Below are 27,052 nucleotides of genomic sequence, written 5' to 3' on the forward strand. Positions count from 1 at the left end.
TCTCTCTCTCTCTCTCTCTCTCTTTCTCTCTCTCTTTTATAAATTTCTTCATTTAAAGATTTATTTATTTATTATGTATACAGAAGAGGGCACCAGATCTCACTACAGATGGTTCTGAGCCACCATGTGGTTGCTAGGAATTGAACTCAGGACCTCGGGAAGAGCAGTCAGTGCTCTTAACCTCTGAACCATCCCTCCAGCCCAACCATACCTCTCTTATAGGTGTTCTCTCCCAAATTTTCTCTTGTTCCTTCAGTTCATAGGTTGCATCTCTCTAATGGCCAAATCAGTAGAAATTCTGAGGAAGAGAGTGCAGGACGTGCGGGAGAGAGACAACAGTAAAGATTATCTCCCTTGACTGCCATGACAGTGAGAGATGAAAGACACTTTAAGCAAGGTCTCGGGGTCCAACTCAACATACAATCAGTAGCTTTTCTATGTAGCAAGTATGCCGAGAAAGAATCATGGCAAGATCCTATTCACATCAGCCTCAAAAACAATCCACACAGCAATAAACCTCACTAAGGGGGAGAAAGACCTCCACAGCAGCGAAAACTTCAAAACACCAAAGAAAGAAATGAAGGAGGACACTAAAAGACGGAAAATCTTGCCATGCTCATGGGCTGGCAGAATTGATACTGTGGAAACAACCGTGCTGTGAAAATTGAGCTACAGATTCAATGTGATCCCAGTCAAATTCCAATGACATTCTTCACAGAAATACGTGTTTTAAAAGCGAAAATTCATACAAGCCACAGAAAACCTCACATAGCCAAAGCAATCCTCAACAGAAAGATCAATGCTAGAAATACCATAACCTCTGGTTTTAAAGTATACTACAGAGCCATTGTAACAAGAACAGCATGGTACCAACACAAAAACAGATATGTAGACCAATGGAATAAGATAGAACACCCCAAAATAAGCCCACACAGCCACAAACACAGCTGATTTTGCTGATGCTTGGTTGGTTTTATTCTGTTTTGTTGGGTTTTGAGACTGAGTTTCACCCTATAGTCCAGGATGCCCCATAATGTGCTTTGTAGCCCAGGCTGGTGTTGAACTCACAGCAGTCCTCCTGGCTCAGCCTTCCAAGCACTAGGATAACAGGCATGAGTCAGCATGTCTGACTGACCACCTTGTTTTTGACTAAGATATCAAAACATACACTGGAAAAAGACAGCATCTTCAATAAAATAGCATTAGGCAAACTGGGTCTTCACATGAGAAGAATAAAACCAGACTATCATCTCTCACCCTACACAAGAATCAGTTCCAAAGAACTTTGTGTAAGACTTGGAGATTTGAAACTGTGTAAGTGCTAGAATAAAACACAAGGGAAACATTTCAAGGTTTTGACATAGGAAGGGGTCCAAAGAGGACTTCTATTGCCCAAAAAGCAATAGCAAGAAAAGTAATAGTAAGAATTGACAAATGGTTGTATCAATTGGAGAGATAGCCATTTAGACTGACTCCTGCTTTTGCAGAGGTCCCAAATCAGTTCCCAACACCAGTGTCAGGCCCCTAACAACCACCTGGAATTCCAGCTCCGAGACATCCAATGCCTCTTCCGGCCTCTGCAGGTACTGTGCTCACATACACATATACGTACATAGACACACATAGATAAATAAAAATAGAGTAAAGGGATTGACAGACAGGTTGCCTAAAGTTTAAAAGAAGGAAACAATTGTCAGAGTGAAAAGACACATAACAAAATGGTAGAAAACATTTGCCTGATTATGTGTCTGATGGAAGAATACAGACAAAACACATAAAATTAAACACATATACACAAAAATAATCTAATCAATACATGGATAAATAAACTGAACAATAGTTCTTAAAAAGAAATCCAAATAACCGATGAGCACATGAACAATGTTCAATATCCTTAGCCATCAAGGAGATACAAATGAAAACTGCACTGGCATTCCATCTCACCCCAGTCAGAACAGGCATGATGATGGACGGACACAGAGGATGTCGGACAGTGGGGGGGGGGCATGAGGGTGGGAGCATTTATACACTGTTGGCGGGGATCTAAATGGGCATAGCCACTCTGAGACTCCTCCAAAAGCTAAATATCAGTCTACCATATGATCTGGTTCTACCATGCCTAGGAATCTACATAAAGGAATAAATCAGCATGTGTACAAATGTCTACACATTTGTGTTCATCATTGCAGAAGTCACAACAGCCAAGATACGGACCCCCTCCTCAACAGATGAGTGGACAGAGAAAATGTGGTTCATCTACACAACAGAGCTTTCTTCAACCATGCAAAATAAAATTTTGTCGTTTGAAGACAACTGAAGGAATTAAATAAACAAATTAAGGCAGACTCAAAAGGACAATATCACATGGTTTCTCTATATGTTTATGGCATTAAAGTGTTACTGGTGGTCACTGTCTGGGCTGGGTATTTCCAGGTTCTTGGCCTCATATTCAAGAATGACATAAAATCCTATACAGTTGTAAAGTACTGTGTTTATTTTAGTTAGGGTTTTTTTATTGCTGTGAAAAGACAACTCTTATAAGGAAAACATTTAATTGAAGGGGCTTGCTTACAGTTTCTGAGGTGCAGTCTATTATCATCATGATGGGGAGCATGGCTGCATGCAGGCAGATATGATGCTGAAGCTGGGAGTTCTACATCTTAATAGGCATCAGGAAGTCAACTGTAACACCAGGCAGTATCCTGAGCATAGGACATCTCAAACTGCCCCCCAGTGTTACACTTTCTCCAGCAAGGCCATACCCATTCTAACAAAGTCACAACTCCTAATAGTGCCACTGTCTATGAGATTATGGGGGCCAATTATATTCAAACTACCACTGGATTCCACTCCCTGACCCCCATTAAGCTTGTAACAATATCATAACGCAAAATGCATTTAGTCCACCTTCAAATGTCCCCATAGTCTATCACAGTCTCAACAATGTTTAAAAAGTCCAGTGTTCAAAGACTCGTCTGAGAGTCATGCAATCTCTTAATTGTAATCCCCTATAAAATCAAAATAAAAAACCGGACCACCTACAGGTACCACATAATGGTATAGGAAATATATTACCATTCCAAATGTAGGGAAGGGAGCATAGTGAGGAAATGCTGGACCAAAGCAAGACCAAAAAACAGCTGGGCCAACTCCAAACTTTGCATCTCTACATCTAATGTCAAAACACTCTTCAGCTCTCCAACTCCTTTTAGCTGTTGACTGCAACACTTTCCTTCCTCTTGGGCTGGTTCCACTCACTGTTAGCAGCTCTCTCGGCAGACATTCCATGACTCTGGCATCTCTAACATCTTGGGTTCTCCAAGGCAATCCAGGCTTCAACCTCACAGCTTCGTGCAATGGTCTCTCTATTAGGCCATCATTCAGGGAGAACCCTGACACATGCCTGGCCTCAGCAGCTTTATTCCATAACTCCCTTTTTCTACTCTTAACCCTAGAGCCAGAACCAAGTGGCTAAAGCTGCCAAGTTCTGATGCTTGCTGGGCCTAGAACATGGCTCCCTCATTCAATTACATTTCCATCAACTTTCTGTCTTTCATTGCCTAAGCTTGTCCTGAAACTTGCTCTGTAGACCAAACTGGCCTCAGACTCAGAGATCTACCAGCCTCTGCCTTTCCAGTGCTGTGATTAAAGGTGTGCCCCACCACACCTGGCTTTAAGCTTATCTTTCATTTCTTTCCACAAGTAGGAAACTTAGCTGGGTGAAATCGTGTCCTGAGGTTACCACTTTCTTTATTCCATGTCTTTTTTTTCTGAGACAGGGTTTCTCTGTGTAGCTTTGCATCTTTCTTGGAATTCACTTGGTAGCCCAGGCTGGCCTCGAACTCACAGAGATCCACCTGGCTCTGCCTCCTGAGTGCTGGGATTAAAGGCGGCGACCGCCGCCACCTGGCTTTATTCCATGTCTTAATCTATGTATCTCCTTGAATGCAGGATTTAGCTCCATTCCACTTTCTGGTGCTCTTTTTCTCCTCAAAATGTACTTTCTGTATTTTACCCAACTCAGCTTGCTCCTTTTTGTTATATACCTTCATTAGAGTTACCACTAACATCACATGACAGAGTCTATGCTAGGCTGTTTTGAGATTTCTTCTGCCAGTGGAATTAATCCAAAACTCTTCACTTTAGCCTCAGGCAGACTCTTCAGACAAGGGCAAAAAGCAGCCACTTTTTTCACCAAAATATCACAAGAATGATCTCTAGGCAACATACTAAAATTCTTTTCCTCTGAAACCTCTTGAGTGAGCCTCCGACAGTTCAAATAACTCTTAGCACGTCTGCCTTCCATGCTCCTCCTAGTATGGCCCATGAAGCAATGCTTAAATTATCCCACTACTTTCATAACTTAAAGTACCAAAGTCTAAATTCCTCCAAACATACACATAGTCAGGCCTATCACAGAAATACTCTAATCTCTGGTACAAGCTTCTGTCTTAGTTAGGGGTTTTTGTTGCTGTGAAAAGACAGCATGACCATGACAACTCTTATAAGGAAACCATTTATTTGGGGTGTCTTGCTTACAGCTTCAGAGATTCAGTCTATTATCATCATGATCGGGAGCTTGACATCTTGCATGTGGGCCAATGTGGTACTGGAGCTGAGAGTTGTACATCTTATAGGCAACAAGAAGTCAATTGTAGCACTGGGCCGTATCCTGAGCATAGGAAACCTCATAGCCCATCCCCACAGTGACATACTTCCTCCAACAAAGCCATACCCACTCCAACAAGGCCACAGCTCCTAATAGTGCCACTCTCTATGAGATTATGGGGGCCAATTACATTCAAACTGCCACATACAGCAAAGCAATAGAAAAAAATCAGAACACATTGCAAGATAGCAGTTGTCCACAGTGTGAAGATGCTTCAGGGCCCCAATTCCTGTTGGGACTTTTTTTTAATGGGGCTCAAGAGAAGGAGGAGTTTGGTTGCTAGGTGTAGTTTGAGAAGTTCTCTATCTTGATTAACAGATTAAGTTATGTAAACATTTCTCTATGTACATATCCCTTTCTATAATGTATGTGATTTTAAGCATCAATGTCCAATTGTGCATGAACATAAAATGGTAAATAGGGAATTCTCCCTAAAAGTTTATTTGAGAACACAATTTTGCCTTATTGTGTCAGTATGCAAAATCAGTTTAGGCCAAATCATCCCTCTTACCCTTGTACCAAGATTTATAGGAATATGTTTGGAGGAGAAATGTATTCTGTTTTTTAGAGAGAGAGTGAGGGGTGTGCATGTAGCTCTATGCAGGTAGGAGTTCTGGATAGCTCATAATTGCTTGGTGAGTTCTTTGCAGAGGGGTATGTATGCATAGTACCTATATAGGTAAGGGTCTCAAGATACCAACTGCATTGTTCGAAGAGGGGCATGTACATGGAGTACCAGACTGCTAAACTATTCCCTATGTTTGCCTATCTTAAAAGTAGAGGGAGGCTATTTGGAAATGAGGAAAGAGACCATGGAAGACAGGAAGAACAAAGAAGGGTGGTAGGGAAATGAACATGAGCAAAGTACACAAAATCAAAGTACAGTGGTTTGACGTGAGAATGACCCACGGGCTCATGTGTTTTTATACTTGGTCCCCAGTGGGTAGAACTATTTGGGAAGTATCAGGAGATGTGGCTTTATTGCAGGAAGTGTGTCACCAGGGTGGCCTCTGAGACTTTGAAAGACTCACACTATTCCCAGTTAGCTCTTGGCTTCCTTTGTGTGGGTCAGGATGTGAACATTTCGCTGCTGCTCCAATGCTACGCCTGCCTGCCTACCTGCTGCCATGCTCCCCACCATGATGGTTATGGAGTCATATACCTCTGCAAATGTAAGAGGCAAGTAAATCCTTCCTTCTCTAACTCTGGTCATAGTATTTTATCACAACAATAGAAAAGAAACTAATATAACAAATAAGAAAACATTATAATGAAACCCACTCTTAAAGGTCTAGGAACTCACTGCCCCCCCCCCCTTCCACATTGAGGTAAGCAATGAGGTTTTATTTTCCTTATTTCCACACTCATTAATAACATTTTTGAGTGATCGGATCTGGTTTCCGAGGTGCATGGTCTTCCATCCTACATATCTGAAGATAACCTGAACAGAAGGACAAATATTCCTTGAAAAGCAGATAAATGAATGTATTTGGTGGAACACACCTATGTTTCTCACACTTTATTACAAGCCATTATGAACACTTTAAATGATTTTTCTCCATAACTGAAAACACTGTACACTGTATGAGTATAGGGATATTCTTTGGGTACTGGGGTTCAACATGGGGTCTCTGACCTGCTGTACCACTGAGTTACTCATTGTTTTGTTTGTTTGTTTGATTGATTGATTGTTTGCTTGTTTGTTTGAGACAGGGTCTTCCTATGTAGTCCAGGTTGGCCTGGAACTCGCTCTCCTCTTCCCCAGCTGCACGCTAGAATGGACAGGACATGTGCACCACCATGCCCATCTGTGTATTGTGTTTTAATGGGATTCACTTTATAACCCTTACCCTGAAAGCCAGCTATATTACATGTTCACAATAAATAGACAAGGCAAAATGCAAACAAGCTGATGCTCACAACCGTGTGTCCAGGACAGATCCTGAGAACTCTGGAATGGAAATGTATTTTTAATTCTTTGTATTGTAAGAAGTACAAACTGGCATTCTCTTCACATTCTCTATTAACTTTCTCAGCATCACAAGTGTCTAAGTGCCTAGAGAAGTCCCAGGGAGGAGTCGAGAAAGTTGGAATTTCACGGTGGTACTTGTTGAAATGATTTTCGAGGCTAGCAAAACATATACTCAATGTTTTGATTTCAGTCAGAGACACAGCTTCCTCTCCTCACTGCATGTCACTTTGCCTTACCGCCGACAGCTTTGTGGAATTTCATTCCATTTAAAACAATCTTATCTTACAAGGAAACGTGACAGCTCTGAGTGAAATAAAGACAGTTTCTTGAGGCGGTGCAGCAATTATTTCCATTTTTCATGAAAGTAGTCCATTCAGTACTAAGGATCCGAGAAAGTTAGATTATGAGACAAAACTGCCAGTAAAGCAGAAATGAAGTGATGGAAGAAAATATATAAACAATATAAATGTGAGTCTCTCTAGGAATTAAAAAAGCAGGGATAATAAACACTAACGATAAACTCTTAACTGGTCTAAGACACCACGTACCTAGAAACTCCAATAATCAAAGGGAAATTCATAAATAATTGCAGTAAACAGGAAGAAAGGCTTTTCCCCCTCTCCGTAACTTCACAAAAAGAAGTAGGAACCAGAAGGAAAATAAAAATTCAGGGAAATTTTTTCCTGCTTCTCACTTGACTGTTCTTCTGAGAACTAGGTTTTCTTTGAAGATGTTTTATCTCAGCAGGCTTTCTCCCTGTAAACTCCCTTGGAACCCAGAGCAAGACAAGGTAGGTGCTCCGGGGCCAAGGTGTGTGTGTGTGTGTGTGTGTGTGTGTGTGTGTGTGTGTGTGTGTGTGAGAGAGAGAGAGAGAGAGAGAGAGAGAGAGACAGAGACAGAGAGACAGAGACAGAGACAGAGAGACAGAGAGAGACAGAGACAGAGACAGAGAGACAGAGACAGAGAGAGACAGAGACAGAGACAGAGAGAGACAGAGACAGAGAGACAGAGACAAAGAGAGACAGAGAGAGAGAGACAGAGACAGAGAGAGACAGAGAGAGAGAGAGAGAGACAGAGAGAGAGAGAGAGGAACGCACTCCTCTCATTTCTCCCTGGACCGGAAGACGGGGAGGCACTCTGGAGCCCCTCCCCCATGGCCACACCTGTGTAAACTCTTCTGCCAATGTGGTACACGGGAGTTCAGTCTGCATGTGGTGCATGTCCTGGGGAATCAAAGACACGGCTTTCCTGACTGTGCCTTTTCCTACAGAGCTTCAGTAAGAATCTGCATTCCTTTAAATCTCAGCATCTCAACCAAGATCATAGAAATGTCATTTGTTCTTCTAGGCATGTGCACGTTCAAAGGACAGAAATGATAACAAAACCAGAGTGAGTATTAGCTGATCACATGCTCAAACACACAGTAACACAGTGCTGGCTGGCTGGCTCTGCCGCCAAGGTGACCCAGCTGCTGCTCTGAGGCCTGGGTCAGACTCAAGAGTCAGACTTCCCATTTTCAGATGTGAGAAAGTCCTTTTAACTTTGGTGGACCTCAATGTTCTCTTCTGTAAAATGGGAATTCAGTTAGATAACATGGCCTGAAACATAGCACTCAACAGCAGTTCCTGCATGAATGGTTAATTCCAGTCCGTAATCACTGAAAAATGTGGAGGAGAATGGAGACCACGATGCATGGGAGGCACAGCTGTTTTAAGAATGGTCACCACAGGATTTCACAGTCAGAAGCGGTATCCCTCAGCTCAATAGGGAACTGGATGAGGGAAATGGGGCAAGAGAGATGGATTACAACACATTTCTGATCTCAACAGGGATTTGTCCTGGACTTTGCACACTTATGGGTGATTGCCCAGATTGCTCCAGGGGTTACAGAAGGGCATGATTAGAAACAACACCCTTGGGCTGGGGAGATGGCTCACTGGGTAGAGTGTTTGCCATGTGGACATAAGGTATGAGTCCTCATCGTTGCTGCTCACATACAAATGTGGCCACAGAGCTATAATTCAAGCCCTATAAACATGAGGCAGGAGCAGCCCTAGAACTCACTGGCCAGTCTAGCCAATTTGTGAATTCCAGGTTCAGTGAGAGAGACACTCTGTCTCATGAGACAAGTCGGGGGCTGGAAAGAATACTCAGTGGTTAAGAACACTGCTGCTCTTGCAGAGGACCAAGGTATGGCCCCCAGCACCCGAATGGCAGCTCACAACTGTCATTAACCTCAGTTCCAGGAGATCAGTGTTCTCTCCTGGTTCCACAGTTACTAGGTACCCATGTGGTACACACACATACGTTCAGGCAAAACACACAAACAAAAATAAATATTTTAAAATAATAAATCAGAGAATGACTGAGGAACACACCTGATGTCAACCTCTGACCTCCCCATATGGACATGCATACACACACACATACACACACACACACACACACACACACACACACACCACACACACACACACACACACACACACACACACACACACACACATACTCACACATGCACACAGGCACGTGCACACACAGAAGCAACATTTTCTCTTCAAACAAGAAAGATATTGACTGCGGTTAGTTTCATGTGTCAACTTGAATGAATTATGGGATACCCAGATTATTGATATACATGTTATGTCTACAGTGGATGTTTCCAGAAGAAGTTAGCATTCATTCTGGCACACTGAGTTCAGATCACCTTCAGCAATGTGGGTGGATATCACTCAGGGCAGGAGAACAATAAAGAAGGGCAGAATTGGTCTCTGAAAATTAGCTAGAACACTCATGTCCTGCACTTAGCATAGGTGCTTCTGGATCTCAGCTGTCAGCTGGAACTAGAAACCATTGGGTGCCTGGTCCTCCAGACTTGAGGTCTCCCCTGGAGTTATGCCCCTGCAGTTGCTGGATTTCTAGCTCTCAAATGGAAGGTTATTAACATCTCAGTCTCCATAACCCTGTGAGCCAAGTCCCTTATGGCAAATCTCTTCCTCTATGCCTCTGTCTATCTGCCATGGTTTGAGGAAATCTCACATGGTGACATTCTTCTGGCAGTAGGAGTCGGAGGTGTCGAGAGGTGATTAGGTCATAAAGGTTAATCCCTCCTGCATGGGTGCCCCTGAGAAAGGGACCCTGGGGGCGGGGGGGAGCTGCAGAGATGGCTCAGTTGGTAGAGTGCTTACATTGTAAGCATGAATTGCTGAGATCCATCCCCAGAACCCACGTGAAAAAGCCAAGTGTGGTGGCATGAGCTTAAAATTCCACGCCAGCGGAGGTGGAGACAGGAGGATTCCCCGGGGCTCGCTGATTAGCCTATTTGGTGAGCCCCAGGCTAACAAGAGACCTTGTCTCAAGCAAAACAAAATAAAACAAGGTGAACAGAATATAAGGAATCACAGAGGAGGTTGTCTTCACCACATTCATGTGCGCACATGTGCACGCATGCATCCTACACTCTCACACACAAAGAAAAGGAACTAGAACTCTCCTAAAGCTCTTCTATCATGTTAGAACTCAGGAGGTCATGTTGTTAGGGTCGGCGTACAAAACAGAGAGCTTCACTCCGATATCGGGTCACAAATGAAGCTTTATTTATAGCACGAGCTTGTGGGGCACCAGCGTGAGGAGTAGCTGGTGACCCCGAGTTTAAGGCTCACAGGCCTTTTATGAGGCAGTTCTACCAGGGCAGGGGAGTGGGGTCACCCAGAGTGTAGACACCTAGACGCCAGATGTCTCCACGGTCTTTTCTCAGAGTCTGGGTAGGTAAACGAATTCCAAGCTTATCTAGCAAGGGGTTATTTGGCAAGCATTCTTCTTAAGCAATTTATCTTGCAAACACAACCCCAGGGGTTATTTGGCAAGCATCCTGTTAGCACAGCATGGTGGGCTAACTTTTCTGATATGGGGCGTGGGGGCAGAGTGCAGTATTTCCCACTGAATCTGCAATTAGCAGAGCTAGTGGGGGGGGCCTTGTTTCCCTTACAATGGCCTTTCAATATATGACCCAGAAAGAGGCTCTGTCCTTGCCAGGAATCACTCCCACCAGCATCACAACCTGAGATATCTCAGCCTCTGCACCAGTACCATGACCTGAGATATCTCAGCCTCCATAATGGTGAGAAATAAATGTCTTCTATTGATGAGTTACCCGGTTCTCTGTGTGAGCCCTGTTGGACCTGTTCCTTTCAAGGACCCTGATTCTTATAGAGAAACTCCTGTGACAATGAAATCAAGATAGTACATTCTTGGTTTCCACCGCTGCCACAGCATGTGTGACCTTGGAGACTGCAGATCACCTTGAGGATGGTGATTTTAGCAGAATCCATGTCATTGGCACATAGTGAACTGTCCATAAATATTACATGCTATACATTAATATTACTGTTTCTCTCTCAAATTCCCAAACTTAAGTATTAAGCACTTAGATGATATTTCCATAATGAGGTCAGCTCAAGGATGCTGCATTGGCCCCAGGCCCACCTGTTCCTGTACCTACCATAACAGGAGCACTGCAGCCAAGCAGCCACATCCCAAAGAGAGAGGGAGATTAATTATCTGCTGTGAAATAGAGCAAGGAGTGAGCTTCCGGAGTTTGGCTATGAAAACAGCACTCTCTCTGCTCACTTTAGTCCCAGGCTCAGCCTCCTCCTCAACTCCCTTTCCTTTGCTCCTTTGCACAATGCCCAGAATGCCCAGTAACTGGTGATCCCAGGATCTGTCATACTTTGTGATGGGGGAGGGGCTTCTCCGGAAGCTGTGTTGTTATCTTTAGTGGATGACTGGAGTCCAGAGGCAATAACCATTTCAGACTAGCCAGAAGGACAGGAAAGAAGGACAAAAATGTTAGTCAGGTAGCTCTTCCTGCCTTATCAGCGCCAGCAAGCTCTACACCACAGGGCAAAATCAAAGAGGAACTAGGAAAGAACTACCTTCAGGAGATTCCGGGGCTTCCAAATTAGATATGCACTTGTTAAATAGATTGTGTGGAAAGACACAGCTTTTAGCTCAGACATGACCTTCAAAGAGATTTTTCCCTTAGATTTGCAAGTGAAAAGCCCCAAATATTTCAAAGAGCAGATCCAAACACTCAGCATGTCATCTCAGCCCCCACCCCTGCGGGTAGGGCACACCACAGACCATTCTCAATAATAGCCTCATTGGTTTTTATTACACGTTATCATGTATCCTAGCGTTCTTTATCACACTGGGAAGACGGGGCTCCCTTTATCACATTTTATCTCATTCTGAAGTTATCCTATCAATATCCACTGGGCAAGGCTGTATTTCTAGATGGCAGTACAGAACAGCACACGATAAACAGGAACACTGCTGCCACACTGATCAATGGTGAGATAAAGAGAATGTGCCCAGCCGGAAAAATCAACTGGGCTTCACAGAATGTCTGGATAATCTGTAATGTGGCAGGGAGTGATTCATCACCGGCAGAGTCATCTTCACAGCCATTGACAGAACCAGAAGTTCCTTGGGGAAGTGCCTCCCAACTATAGCCCAATAGATGCTGTCATAGTCCTAGGGAAGCTAAGGAGCTTTTGCTTAGACCAATCTTTCCTAAAGCTACATTTTACAGGTCCTGGGCCCAGAGCACAGTAATGGAGCTGGATATATGTACTGGCCTCACTGTCCCCACAACGAGCTGGAGACCGAGTCTTCTGTTGCCTCAGGGTTTGTAAATCACCTAGGAGATCTCAAAAGGACAGAGGCCATTGCAGTGTCTTTGATGCCGCCATCTCTCCCTCTCTGCCTGGCACATTCTGATGGGGACCGTTTGGGTCTTGGGTGGAAAGCTTTGCATGGGCTAGGATGAGTAAACACACGCAGCTTGTTTTCCCAAACAAGCCTTCTGAATCTAACAGCTTTCTTCAACTTCAGCAGTCCTGTCAAATGTAATGTTCAAAATGAAATTATATGAATGGTCTGGTTAAAAAGTCTGTTACAGTAAGGCATTAAATCCTACCAAATATAGCAAGACACACATGCTCTCTTACTTCTTAAGGAAAAACCAAAAGCCATTTTTGAATTAATAAAAATAAAGCATTAAAAATAACACCTTGATCTGAATAAGGCAATAGGAATTCATTCCTCTGAAGAATCCACTAGGAGCATAAACGCTGATCAGCAAGCTTCTTGGTTTTTTGTTTGTTTGCAACAGGGTCTCACTGTGTATCCCTGGCTGGATTGGAGCATTCGATGTAGACTGCGATGTTCTCAAACTCACATCAATGGTCAGCATGGTAGCACACACCTTTAATCCCAGCACTGGAGAAGTTTCCTAATCTTATCAGCCCTGTGCCTGTAAACCAGGGGCACAATCAGCCCCCAAGTTACAACCTTACAGAAGAACTAAGAGGTCAATGACCAGGAGAGACTCTGTGACCCCCTCACTAATCAGAGGGGCTGCAATTCACAGGCAATTGAGCAGAAGTCATTTCCTTTCTAAGGCAATTGAACCAGCATGACAAAGCCCTGAATTCTGTGGCTGGGTTGATCTAGTCAAACCCTATATGAGCAGCTCATTGTCTTTGGAGAGGAATGGCTGGCTCAGAAGCAAATGTCCTTGGTGTAATGGGAGCCAGCACTGACACTTCCTCCAAGCCTATTAGTACTTCTGGAAACCCATCTGGAGGACAACTGCTCTCTACCTGATTGTGCCTAGTGTAGCCCAACAAAGTAGACTGAGAACAGAGTCCACTCAACTGGGAATCCAAAGCTTTAGATTTTGTCTTGTGTTGTTGGAGAGATCTTAGAAGGATATAGTTGGAAATGTTGGACCAGAACACTAGTTGCTTTAAGAAAAAGAAGAAGGTCTATCAAAAATAAAAATCTAGTGCTGGAGAGATGCTTCAGATGGCAGAGTGCTTGTCCAGAATGCTTGAAGTCCCTGGTTCAATCCCCAACACCACATAAGCCAAGCATGGTGAGGCATACCAGTCATTGGGGACATGGAGGCAGGAGGATCAGAAGTTCATGGTCATTGTTAACTATGTAATAAATTTAAGACAAGTCTGGGACATGTGGGATCCTGCCTAAAAAAATTAAATGAATAAAATTGTGAGAGACCCAAGTGGAAAGAGGGAGAATTCTGTAAAAGACCACTACTGTGTGAACAGTTCCACAGATGGCAGGGTCTCTCATTACCTCCAAATCTCTCAGCTCCAAAATCTTAGCAAGGCCCTTTCCCCAACTGTCCAGGAAAAGGAGCTTTATGACACAGGGTCGTACCCTTTGATTCTTGTATTGTAATAGAAGTACAACCATTTAATACACGACTGGACACATAAAGAGACACTAAGTTCCAAAGTAACTTGTTTATCCTGGTTTTATTTATTTATTTATTTACATATATGTTTTGGCATCCTGCTAAAGATTTAACTACCACTTCTAAAGGCAAGTCTATTGTATTGGTACTTGGTAGCCAAATTATTTTGACATCAACTGTATTAAAGATCCAATAGTTAAGAATGGTTCAAGTTGGGACTTCAATGCTTTCTGTAAATATACTTAGACTTTGTCTTCCTGCCAGGCTATGGTAAACAGCAGGCACAACCCTTCACTCTGCTAAGCAGGAAAAGATGAGTGGTCTAACCCATGTAGCTGACCCATCATTAGAATGACAGTTAAGCTAAATGCCAGCAGTCCAATCCAGTATGGCCAGCAGAAAGTCCTTCCTAAAAATATAAGATATGACAGATGGAAGAGTTTGTGATAAATCTGGGAATGAGCAGAATTAAAGCCTCAGTTTCTCTAAAGATTTCACAGCTTATATGAACGACTTGTTTGGAAAACACAGAAACATGGCTTGCCTCTCTCTGTCTTGGGCCATCTTGAACTGCATCTCACTCAGATAGGAGTTGGGGAACATGCCTCCCAAATTGCAGATTTTTAGAATGTCTCCCCAGAAACCAAAGCCAATGGTATATTCCAGATGTGTGTGCAACCTTCATTAACTCAAACTGTAGCTCAGTGAAGGTGCTAAGAATTGATTTCCTCAGGTGTAAATCTCCAGCTCTAGGTGATGTAAGTGGGAACCAAAGGTCAGCAGTTAGAAAGCTTGTGATGTGTTGGAGAACCCAAATAACCAACTAAGAGGAGAACAAGAGGACCTGGAGTCAATAAGCCAGGTGAGAAATGTACCCAAGCCCTTTTCGCTGCTGTTCTTAATAGTATTTACTCTGTTGGCACCGTTAAACTTTTCTCTTATTTGGGTATACACATGTGTGTACATTTTTGTGGAGGACAGAGGTCCATATCAGATAGCTTCCTCTCTCTTTCTGCCTTAGTTTTTGCAGATGAAGATAGAGCTGCTTCCTGATGTTCAAGGAAAATGAATCAGGAAAGAGAGGATTGGCTGTGAGGCAGCATCTTGTACAAAGAGTCATCAGTATCTTCAGATCTCCTGCCTGCCTCAGATCTCATCAGCTCAACTGCCTTCCTGGTCTCCATCACTCATCGCCAACATTCACTTGGTACTTGCTCTGCTGGACAGGGTCAATGGTCTGTCTGTGCTAACTTCCTGTGCTCTGAGAGCTGGTAGTAAAGACAGCACAGGAGCCAGCCCAGTAGACTACAGAAGTGACCCATGTCACATGTCTGTAGCCCTCAGACCACACAACTCAGACAGTAAGCAGTAAATGTGTGTTGATGAAGTAGGTGTTGGTTTTAGAGGCTGAATAGGCCAAGACCTCATTATCTAAGCCAAAAGCAGTGAGGAGCTTAGAGTAGACACTCTTCAAATCCCCCATGGTATTTCACCCCTCTAATGATTCTTTATTTACTGATTTGCAATAAAATGTCTCAGAAATGTTGAAGTTAGCACAATCTGTGAGAAAAACAGGAGCTTCTGACAAACTGACAGAATAGGTAAACAACTCCTGAAACCATGTTTGAACAAAGGCTCTGGAGGCCTTTGGGCCCTGTGGATAAAACTACTTGATGAAAATTGGTACATTAATATAAACCTTCCTCCTTATTAATTCTGTTAACATTTTAGTACTTGAAAACAATGAAACTATATTTGTATAAAATATAATATGTGGTTCTCTGCCTTGGCATACTAGAATTACTTTTGCCCAACTGCCCAACAGCAAAGTCGGTGTTCATTTATTAATTTTTTTCCTTCAAGACTCACAACGCTACAAACATATCATGTGGTATATGAGCGGCCTCCTCTCCTTCATAGTGACTATTCACATCACCATCTACTTACTGTTTGCCAAATTTGGCTTATTCATAGAAAATTCAATAAATACTTGGTAAGAGGTTGTTAAATATCAGAGTCAGTGGCCTACAGAGTAGCTCTTTAAACTGGTGACCTAGATTAGAGTTTAGAAAGCACATGTGACTCAGCAGTCACATGCTAAAGAAAAAAAAAGTTCTCCCAGCTTCAGGAAGATCTTCCCAAAGGAAAGCTACCCTAGAAAAAGCTGAGGGAGCCGCTGCAGCTCCAGCAAAAAGGAACAGCTTGTGGATCTGCCCTCAACCCCGTAAGAAGCTAGGGTAGTTTTGCAAGGCTGTTTTCCAGGCTAAAGAGGCTAGTCATAGGAGAGTGAGGAGACAAGAGGAGAGTACATTGTGGGAGAACTCTATACTTAAGCTGACCTAGACAGTATAGAGTGTTCACTAAGAGAAGGAAAGACAGAAGAAAGAGAAGGAAGAGGGGAGAGAGGGCGGGAGGGAGGAAAGAAGCAAGTGGAGAGGGAAAGAGAAAGAAAGGGATAGAGAGAGGAAAAAGGAAGGAGAACAGTGGTACAGACAGCAGGAAGGAGAGAGAAATAGGGAGGGGTAATGTCAAAAGCATATATGAATACCTTGGGTGCGATGATATCTAGAGTTAATTTAGGTGATGAGGTAATCTGCTGATCTCTTCTAAGACACTTCAGTAAGAGGATCCAATGGTGTGGAGCCATCATGTAGAGAATGAGAAGATGACCAAGATTTGACATGAAGACAGCAGTTAGGTGCAGGCTGTGATGGGGAAGCAGGGCAAGACCATTCGTTAGTGGGCAGCTCAGGCTTCCCAGCCACTAAAGAGGCATTAGCGAGAATAAGGAACTGGCTGGCATAAGTGTGAACAGTGGTTAGGGTTTTTGATTCCAGGAACTGTGTGTTGGGCCCATGAGTACCTTAAATTGTTCACTGGACATACAAGAGCACCTCCCATTGTTCACTGGGTCCATAAGTACCTAGTGTCCATGAGACCTAGCGTTGTTCACTGGGTCCATGAGCAACTAGTGTTGTTCAAAGGAGCCATTAATACCTATCACTATTCACTATGGGTCAGGGGCAGAAGGAATGGGGGAACAGTAGAGGTCTGTGACACTGAGCTAGATGGACTTAGGATGTCTATTAGACTGTGACTTTGCAGTCTGTCAGACAAGGATCTGCCTTGGACATTAGCTCTGGGTGTCATTAACAAGTACATGGTGACTAAGTCATTGGAGGACAAGAACAGTAATTCAAGAGAGAAAAATAACAAAATTTTAATTAATAGTTCCATCTAATGGCTGATGGACAAGCTCAGAAAGAGGGCTGAGCAAGAGCGACAGGCAGAAGAGGAGGAAATCTGAATGTGTGGCCTCCCCAAAGCAAAGGAACAGAATGTTTGAAGAAGAAAAGACGGATGGGTAGTATCCAATACAAATGATAGGTGATAATTTATAAAATAGCCACTACATTTAAATTAGTTCAATCCTCATCTATTATAGTTTTTCCCCCTCTGTTGCTGTATAAACACCCTGACCAAAAGCAACTTGGTGAGGAGAGGGTTTATTTCATCTTACACTTCAGAGTCCATCATTGAGAGAAGCCAAGGCAGAAGCTTGAAGCAGAAAACATGGAGGAACATTCTTCACTGGCTTATTCACAGGCTCAGGTCCAGATATCTTTTTTACATCCCAGGCCCACTCACCTAGGGATGATACCACACACAGTGGGCTGGACCCTCCTGTATCAATCAGCAATCAAGCCAATGCCCCAACAGACCTGCCCATGGGCCAATCAAATGGAAATAGTTCCTTAGTTGAGGGTCCCTTTTCCCATGTGTATCAAGTCGACAGTCAAGATTAGCCATAACAGGAGCACCAAATAAAACCAGATGAGGTGGCATATGCCTATAATCCAAGCATTCAGAAAGTGGAGATAGAAGGATCAGAAGTTCACAGTTATGCTGATACCACTACGATGCATACTACATAGTGAGTTAGAGGTCATCCTGGCACAGGAGACCCCGTCTTAGCCCCACCTGCAATATATACATATCTCCCCCAGAGTTCTGGACAAATAAGTGACGGAAGGCCTGATTGGAAATATCCACCAATAGATACTGCCTTGAATTCAAGATAGCCCAAACAGGCTTGTCACAAATCTATCCTTGCCTCCTCTCTCACTTTCTCTTATTTCTACAGCTCTGTTTAGAAGTCTCTAGGCTTCTGTGTCCAGTGTACTTAGAAACCACATTTTCTCCCAGTCTTCCTTACACCTTCCCCTGCCTTCTAATCCTTCTTTATCGCCACCACAGGCTCCTCCCACCACAGGCTCCCCAGAGCCCATCACAGCCACCTATGCCCGCCCCCCACATTCACTCCTGTCCCAAGCACAGCTACCTCACAACAGTCACCCTTGTCTCCAGCACAGCCCCCTGTATCCCCAACACATTTTCATGGCTTCTCCTTGTGCAACTACAGCCATTTGTGTCCCAGAGCTATTACCCTCCATGCCAGCCTTCTAGGCCATATGCATGGCTTACCTGGGCTTTAGTGGCCTGTCACCATGGGCTGGGATTAATCAGTGACAGTCCATGAGACAGATGTTGCATTCGCTATTTTTTCTGGAGGCATCTTGAGCAAAGATCCCACATTGACATCTGGAAGTGGGATCTGGTCCACAGATGTCTGTTGTTGAATCCACAGATATTTATTTTTAATTGAATCAACATTTTTAAATGGAGTATTTTACACAAAATGTCAGATTTTCAGCTTCTCTATAAAAGGCGACTGTTTTGGTATCCCAAGCCCAAACTCATTTCTGGCAGAGAATGTCTGAGGCTGAGGGGACTGCTGGGCCCCTTGGTATAAGGAGGAACCTTCCAGGTCACCCTAAGACACAGCCCTCTGCATAGCTCACTGGGGTCACTAAGGGTGCCTGGAGGGTTAGCGTGTACATCCTTACAGCATCCTCTAGGGATGGAATCTAGAATTCTAACTGAGCATGCTCCCACCATAGGTTGCTCTAAGGGACTCATAGGAGTAAGTGACTTTGGCCCCACACTGCCTTCCTCCCAGTGCAGTACACACCTCACCATCACTTCCCCCATGTCATCAACCTCCAACTGAAAGACCCTCCCACACCATCAAAATGCATCTGCCTTCTAACACAAGTTGCATGATTAATGTCTACTAAAATGTGCCTAAATTAATAAGGAAATCATCTCCTATAGAGTGTAGCTACAATAGTCATGTATGGATGATGTCATAGGCACTACATACATCATGGAAGGTCACATGGAAGGTCACAGATCTCTCTCTCTGTGTCTCTGTCTCTGTCTCTGTCTCTCTCTCTCTCTCTCTGTCTCTCTCTGTCTCTCTCTCTCTCTCTCTCTCTCTCTCTGTTTCTCTCTCTGGCTAGGATCAAATAGTCCTCAGAAAGCCACTCAAATACTTAGGGAAACCTTTTGTGGTTGCCTGAAGCCAGCCCCCCTGCATACCACAAACAGCTTGGGATTGTTTACTTGTCCCCATGGAGATAAAACAGAAAGAGACAATGGCTAAAAGCAGGCTCTCCAGAAAAAAAACTAGTAGCTTCCATTGGTTTTAAGTGAAAAGGTTGAAAAAAAAATACAACAGGTCTTCCTGAAACATTGAGAGATGGGGTAGTGTCCCTGTTCTCCATGTTTAGTCAACACCAAGAACCTTCTGCGTGTTTCCATGCAAAAGAAATGCACATGTGTGGCTGGGAGGGCAGACGGCAAAGCAGGAGAAGAAAACAGAAAGGACCAAAGGTGTCCATACAAGAGAAAAGACGATGGTCACACACAGGACATCTGCACGCAGACTTCCACTTGAGGGAAGCAGAGCATCCTGAGAAGATGGCTGAGCGCATGGCGATGCTCCCATCACAGACATCCTGGGAGGTTTTCTAGGAACTTCTCCCACTGGACATTGTGATGGCCGTGAGCCTCTAGGAGTCCTCTCACCTTGAATGTTCCCGGCTTCCCTCTACAGGCTTCTCAGAGAAGAAGTGCTGAAACCAAATTGCTGTTCAGCATTCTCCTGGGCTCTGCAGGCCCTCTTAGATTGTACATATGCATTTTAGCACAAGAACACCACGTGACTGTTGTTTGTTCCATGTGTAGCTCAGGTCATCCTAGTCCTCAGGCCATACCTCAAAGAGTTCTAGTTCAACCCTAATCCTGCACTGGTGATGGAAAAGCTCAGGGGTACATGTTTTCTGAAAATCTCACCAGGAATAGAGACAGCTCAGCATGACAATCTGCATGAGCAGTGTCCTTTGGGTTCTTGCCTCCTTTGTTGAGCTGTGTCCTTTGCTGACCCACCAGGTCTGCTGCACTGGTTCCTGGACTTTGATGAATAGATGTGAGGGATGAAGGAGGCTGTTCGTAAGAATCTGCCAATGGGTAGTGACTTCAGAACACAAGCTTGGGATGGTGAGGAAAGCCAAGCCCCTTTCCCAGCATGTCCTGAGAAGATCTGAGCTAGAAAGCAAGCAAAGGCAAGGTCATCAGAGGGATCATCAAGATGTTGGGCCCTGGCAGTGTGCCTGGACACTGTCACCAGAGGAAACCAGTGAGACTTGCCTGTGTCACTGGGGCTGCTGGGGTCCCCTGGACCTCCAATTGGTACAACCAAAAGCAACAACAGCCCATAGTTGAGAGCCGAAGGAAGTCATGCCTACATGGAAGGAGAGGCTGGAACAGATCAAGGACAGTCAGACCTGACCCTTCATCATGGAAGCCATTCCCAAGGCTCCATGGTCCTTCTCTATAGTTTCCTAGTCATATGGCCTGTTCTGATATCTCCAAAGCTAAATTAGGACAATGGCAGACCACTATTTCCTCTTTCCAGAGCTGAGAAGTAAGTCCTCTGTCACAACTAGCATATATACATGGGCTAGAATGTGTAGATATGCACACCATTAGCATATACCACCATATTTATACAGACATACATATACACACATGCTCACACACACATACTCAAATATATCTCCATATGTGTGTGCACATACAGATATACATACAAATCCATAAGCATGCAGATAGGCACACAGCAGCACACACATATGCACATGTACACACAGATACATATATACAAGATGTACACAAATTGACATGCACTACAGAAAGACAAACAGATACACAGAAGTATACATACACTTCCATGTGCTTGCAGATACAAACACACTCATATCCATACATCTTCACTTATTTGGGTAATGTATGCCAAAATATGACTCAAATATTTACATATCTTGACAGGTGCACCAAGGTGAGGGTGGGGAGGGTGGTCAGACAGAGCATTCTTGTACTTCATTATCTGCCAGTACTGTTATTCTGAGGGAGCACATCCTCCTCATCTCCAGGTGGCAATTCAAAAGTAGTAAAATAACAATTATTGTTATGTGGCCATTCTGAAAAGGGTGCTATGTGCAGGGGATTGATGTTAGATCCTTTTACATGATCCTGCCGCAAGAGCAGAAGGCACTCCTTGGAGGCTGGAACACAGGTTTGTCTGTCTGTCTAAAATGGAGATTGACTCTGCGAGGCCAAGAGGTTAAAACCAACTACTTTCACTTCGATAATTAACTAACTTTGTCCATAGGCATACTGTAACAAAAAAATAAAACATGCTTATAAAAATTCTAAAAATAGTGATTAATAGGGTATTGGTTATATTCATCACATCATCAAGTTACATTGGTAGCTTTTGGAGACCGAGTGAAGATCATACCTTCATGCTGTTGAAGCCCAGAGCTTGGGAAAACAGGGCCTCTTCTTTGAACAGAAAGGGACGGGGATAGGATCAATGCCTATTTCTAAGAGTCAGGCATTGGTATCAATGCCAAGTGCTTGACTGATTTGGGGGACTCTGCAATCAGCTATTAGATGCAATTTAAGCCCTGTTGCTAAGGTCCCAGAGCCAGAAAAAAAGAGCAGGCTTCTGGGAGCCACACCCTGTCCATGGAAAGTGTGGAAGAGATGTCTTAATAAACAGGGCTGACAAGCTTGGTGAGGCTTAAGGTCCTGAAGCTCCAGGAAGCTGGCAGTGCTTAGATGGACTATCTTGACACAGAAGGGTACTGAAGTCATGAAAGCCGGAAGTCTCGATTCTCATCCTAAATGCCTTTTAAAGTAATGGGGATTTTGGTAGACCACAATTCAATTGCTAAGTAATTGTATTGAGTAAAATGTTCAAATGAGATTAATTGGCCCACTTACAGCCGAAAGACTGCTGCATAAAATAAGGTACAATTTTAAGGAAAGAATTAAAAGAAAATGTGTTCTACGTGTGTTCTTCACGTCCCCAGTCTGTGGCCTCGGTGGCTGCTTCTGTGGCATTCTGTGAGTGGCCTGTTGGTGGAAAGAGTCCCATTGGTGGACAGTCCTCCCCCAATGGCCACATACTACTTGGTTCATGTTCCTGGGTCATAACCTCGGGCTGGTTTCACAACAGACCCTTACACAGGACATTGAAGAAATTGTAGTGTTGCTAGACAGCAACAACTACCATAAAAATATTGGATTGAGATAACATCATCAGCCATCATCTTGCTGTCGATCTACAAATTCAAGTCTCTCTTGACTTGTAACTAATCTGTGATAGAGAGTCCATATGTCCACATGACTTGGCTGTAGGGTATCCAGACATTTGGTGAATGTTATTCTGGGTATGTCTATTAGGGATTTTTGTATGAAATCAACATTTGAATCAACTGAATGATGGAAAACAGGTTGCTCCTCTGAATGTTAGAGGGTCCCAGATAATCCACTGAAGGTCTAAGTAGAAACAAACAAACAAACAAACAAACAAACAAAAAACTGGCCATGGGAGAAATTGTTTTTCTCTACCCGATGGTCTTTAATCTAGGATTTTGGTCTTCAGCCTTGAGACATGTACTTGAACCTTGAACCTGGAACCATCTATTCCCTGTACCTTCAGTCTAATGCTCTGGGACTTCTTAACCTCCTCAGTATGTGAGTCACTTCATTATGAGCTATCTAACCCTTATCATGTATCTATCTACCTATCCAACATCTAACTATCCACCATCTATCAACCTGTCCATCTGTACGTGCATACACACATACATCATTTCATTTATCTATACATTTATCCATCTAACATCTATCCAATTATCCATCTATCTATCATCCACCTGTCGTCTATCACTTATGCATTTACCCTTTTAATTCTTCATTCTACAGTCCAGCTTCTTCATCTATGGGTCTGAGTGTGCTAGTCACAAAAAAACAAACAAACAAACAAAAAAAAACAAAAAAACAAAAAAAAAACTTGTCAACTGTAAAGTATTTCTATACAACAACCAAAATGAATCCCAAGTCTAATGTGAGGTGTTGCTAGCAGTGTTTGCCTTGGGTGTATCATGTGACTTCACTACAGCTTCATTCAGAACACACAACATATACGATATGCATGGTGTGTGTTATGATAATGTGTGGAAGGTGTAGCAGGCAGAGCCCAGAGAGATGAGAGACAAGTTAGAAAGCAGGTAGAGGGAAGCAGGAGCTGAAGAGGTGCTCTGGAGAGGTTTGGGAAAGGGACGGTTCCAACAGAGGGAGAGGGGCAAGCGTCTCAGTAAGAAGAAAGTTGCCCGAGTGGTAGGCACCACAAGGGTATAATAGCAGGCTCCAGGAGCCAAAAGGAGGACACTTACTGAGCAGGTGAGGAGAGATGGATGGTCAGATAAGGTGGAGGGAAGAAGTAGCTGAGGCAGACTCCAGAATCAAATTTGGTGGGTGATAGATGCCAGCAGAAACAAATAATCTGGACATACCTTAGGAGAGTCAGATCAGCAGCTTGATTCCAAGCAGCTGAGTCCCTTGGGAGGGAATTCATTTATGCCACCCCCAGGTTTCAGCACCAGCTGAAAGAAAAACTAAATAAAAAGGAAAGGGCATGACTGTTCAGAGGTATGGTGGTGGTGGTGGGGAGTTTGGTGTAGATAAAAAGAGAACATAGTCAGAGGCAGGGACATCTGGGAGTCCAGAGTGGACATGACCAGACAGAGCTGGGCCATGTGGGAGAGGGGAGAGGCAGACCAAGAGGCCAGGAGTGTGCAACGACCAGGTGACCAAAATGGTTGGGTTATATAGGGAAGGGCAGCTGGGAGAAGGGCAGCCCAGCCCCAAGGCTGGAGAAGTTTAGGATAGGGGGCCGGGTGTGCCTGTCATTTCCTGTAACAGGTATGGACTGAGGGATGCTGGGAAAGCCTGACGGCCAGGTTCACTTTGATATGTCAATGGACACCTCAGCCACTTGTCCCAGGTTTGAGACCTAACACCATGAAACAACAACAGATGCTACACAAAAACAAGTCTGGTCAGGTTTTCACTATTCTGGGTCATAGATTGCAGCATTTTTTACTGTACAAATAAAGTTTTCTCCTGTTATAGAAATGTAATTGAATAATTGTGAAGACAAAAACTTTTAGTATTTCCCTATAATGCTCAACTAAGGGTAAGATTAGAACACCGTTGAGTGGCATTATATTAGAATGTTTCATTCTGAAAATTGCTATATGGGGCTAGGAATGTAGCTAAGTGCTAGAGCTCTTCTCTGCCATTCACGAAGCTCCAGGCTGCATCCTCAGCACCTCATGACAATGAATGTGATGGGGCACACCTACAATATCAGCATCAGGAGGCAGAGGCAGGAGAGTCAGAAGTTGAAGACTATCCTTAGATTCACACTAAGTTGAAGGCCTAGTCTGGGCTACAAAAATAAACAAACAGACAGACAGATAAAATTGCTGTTTGGGCTTAATAAAAACAAATTCAATGGGTTTTGTCTTGGAATTAGGACAGAATCTACCACAGCTTCAGACTTGGCCCTAGGCAATCTGCTGCCACGTTTAACTACATATTTACACAAAGTGGTGTTCTCAGCATTGATAATTGTAAAATCAAACTGTAGATCAACTCTGCAAAGCATTGAAGATACTCTAAATCTCGCAGTGTGAAGGAATCCTGCCGAGATTTAATTCTTTATGTAAACAAGTACATCCATCTCATTAATATTCAAAGTCTCTTCATCTTTACTAAATGGTAAAATTAAATGTATATCAAAGAATTGTTCTACAATAAAATTTTTCATGATTTATTATCAGAAAACATTTGATTTGTGTATCTATTTTATATACTTCTATACCAGGGATCACATACAAAGTTTTATTTTTAATCCATCATCCATCTACATCTCCTGCAGGTTCTTTTTCTCCAATGTCCATTTTCTTCAACTGTGGGCCTGAATGTGGTGGTTACAAAATTCTGGACAAAAGTAAAATGTTTCTGGGCATGGTCCACTTGGAGAACCTTGAATGCTGAATCTGTGATAGTGGTGCATGGTCATCTGCAGCTCCCTCTCCACACATGAGACATTTATATTCATCCAGAACAAACTCTGGCTGCTGCAGGGTTAAGCAATGCTCCTGTTGCTGGGACAGGTGATTGCTGAGCTAGGCTTCAGACTCAGGGGAGCCTACTGGACTGTAGCACTCCACACACGCTCTATGTCACTCCCATGCTCTCTCTGCCTACCAATTCTTTTTCTCATAGGACAGAGAGTTGGAGGAAGAGAAAGGCATAGTGTCAGCATCAGACTGCATAATCAAATACCACAGAAATGGCAGGTACAAAGTCAAGAAATTCAGAGTCCAAGAGAAGGCTGTAAGGGATTGCTAGAGCAGATCAAGGGGGCGTGGAGAGGCAGACAGCTCCAGCCTGAGTGCAAGAAAGGCTGGCTGGCAGTTGAACGGGAGCCCAAAGGAGTGACACACTCCAATGAGCCGGCAGCGGATTGCCTGGTACCAGATGCTTCTATTCTCTTCTCACAGGGCTCATGCCAGGCCTTGGTGAGTCTGGCTGAAAGCCCCTCAAGTGAGAAAAACTGGAAGCAGCTGACGGCCAGTGCCTGTGGGCGCTCAGAGCAGCCCCTCTGTTCTGGCAAAGCGATTCCCCTGACAGGTGGCAGGGGGGAGAGCCTGTTCCCAATCCAGCCACACAGGAGGGTAGACAGCTAAAAGGAAAAACAAGCTCTATGCTCTCTCTTCAGAACCTCCACATGCTGTGGGGAGCAGCTGCTGACTCTGAGTGCAGGAAGGACAAGCAGGCTCCTGAGTGATGTCAGCAGCCAGTTCACCAAGGTGGCGGAGTCCCCATCTAGACAGAACGCTAGTCTCCAGGAATGGTCAGCATGGTGACCAAAAGAGAGTGCCTGGAAATCTCTGTGATCAAATACTCTGCACACATTTCCTTGATTGGTCATTACATCCATCTTGAGCATCCCCTACAGTCCAGGTTAGGAGACAGTGGTTCAAGGTGATTGAGCTACTGGGCTATGATGAGGGACAACATCACTCCTGTCCGTCTCAGGAAAGGGATGGCAGAAATCCAACTAGGTATACTTTCTTATTTATTTTTATTCAGTGTGCATGCACACCTGCAAATGTGTGTGTATGCACATGCACTACACACACACACACACACACACACACACACACGCCCACATATAGAGGCCAGAGGTTGATATTCATTGTGTTCCTCAATCATTCTCCAGTTTATATTTTGAGACAGTCTCTCACTAAGCCTAGATCCCACTGATTCAGATAGAGCGGCTGGCCATAGAGTCCCCAGGATCCTTTAGCCTCCTCCTCTCCAAGACTGAGATTACAGGCATGTGTCACCGCATCTGGCTAGAGAACAAGCCAAAGTCCTCACACTTGTATGGCAAGCACTTTACCAACTGAGCTATCTCCCTAGATCCCCTCAATCTGGTGACAATTCACCTTCCACCAAAGAATTAACCAGAATGTCAGGGTGTTGAGGAGTGGGGGACAAGGGGCAAGGTCTTTGTAGACGGTCTTCAAACTAGGAAAAGTTTCTCTCAAAAGATACAGTCTTCATTGTCATGTCCTTATCTTTCATTGTAAAATACAACCCCACGCACCCTTTTCCCCCACGGGCTGAACACATCTTAAGTGGACACACCATTGTCAATAGGAATGTAAAGCCATTTTTTTCAGGTCCCTCAAAAGGAGCATCCTGCTTGACCATCTAGCCCATAATTCAGGGCTAAAGTTGAACCACTTTGCTTCACTTTTGTCTATTATTTTAGATTTTCACACTATATGATTTA

Source organism: Onychomys torridus, chromosome 5, assembly GCF_903995425.1.
Source record: "Onychomys torridus chromosome 5, mOncTor1.1, whole genome shotgun sequence".
In the NCBI taxonomy this organism is placed as follows: domain Eukaryota; kingdom Metazoa; phylum Chordata; class Mammalia; order Rodentia; family Cricetidae; genus Onychomys; species Onychomys torridus.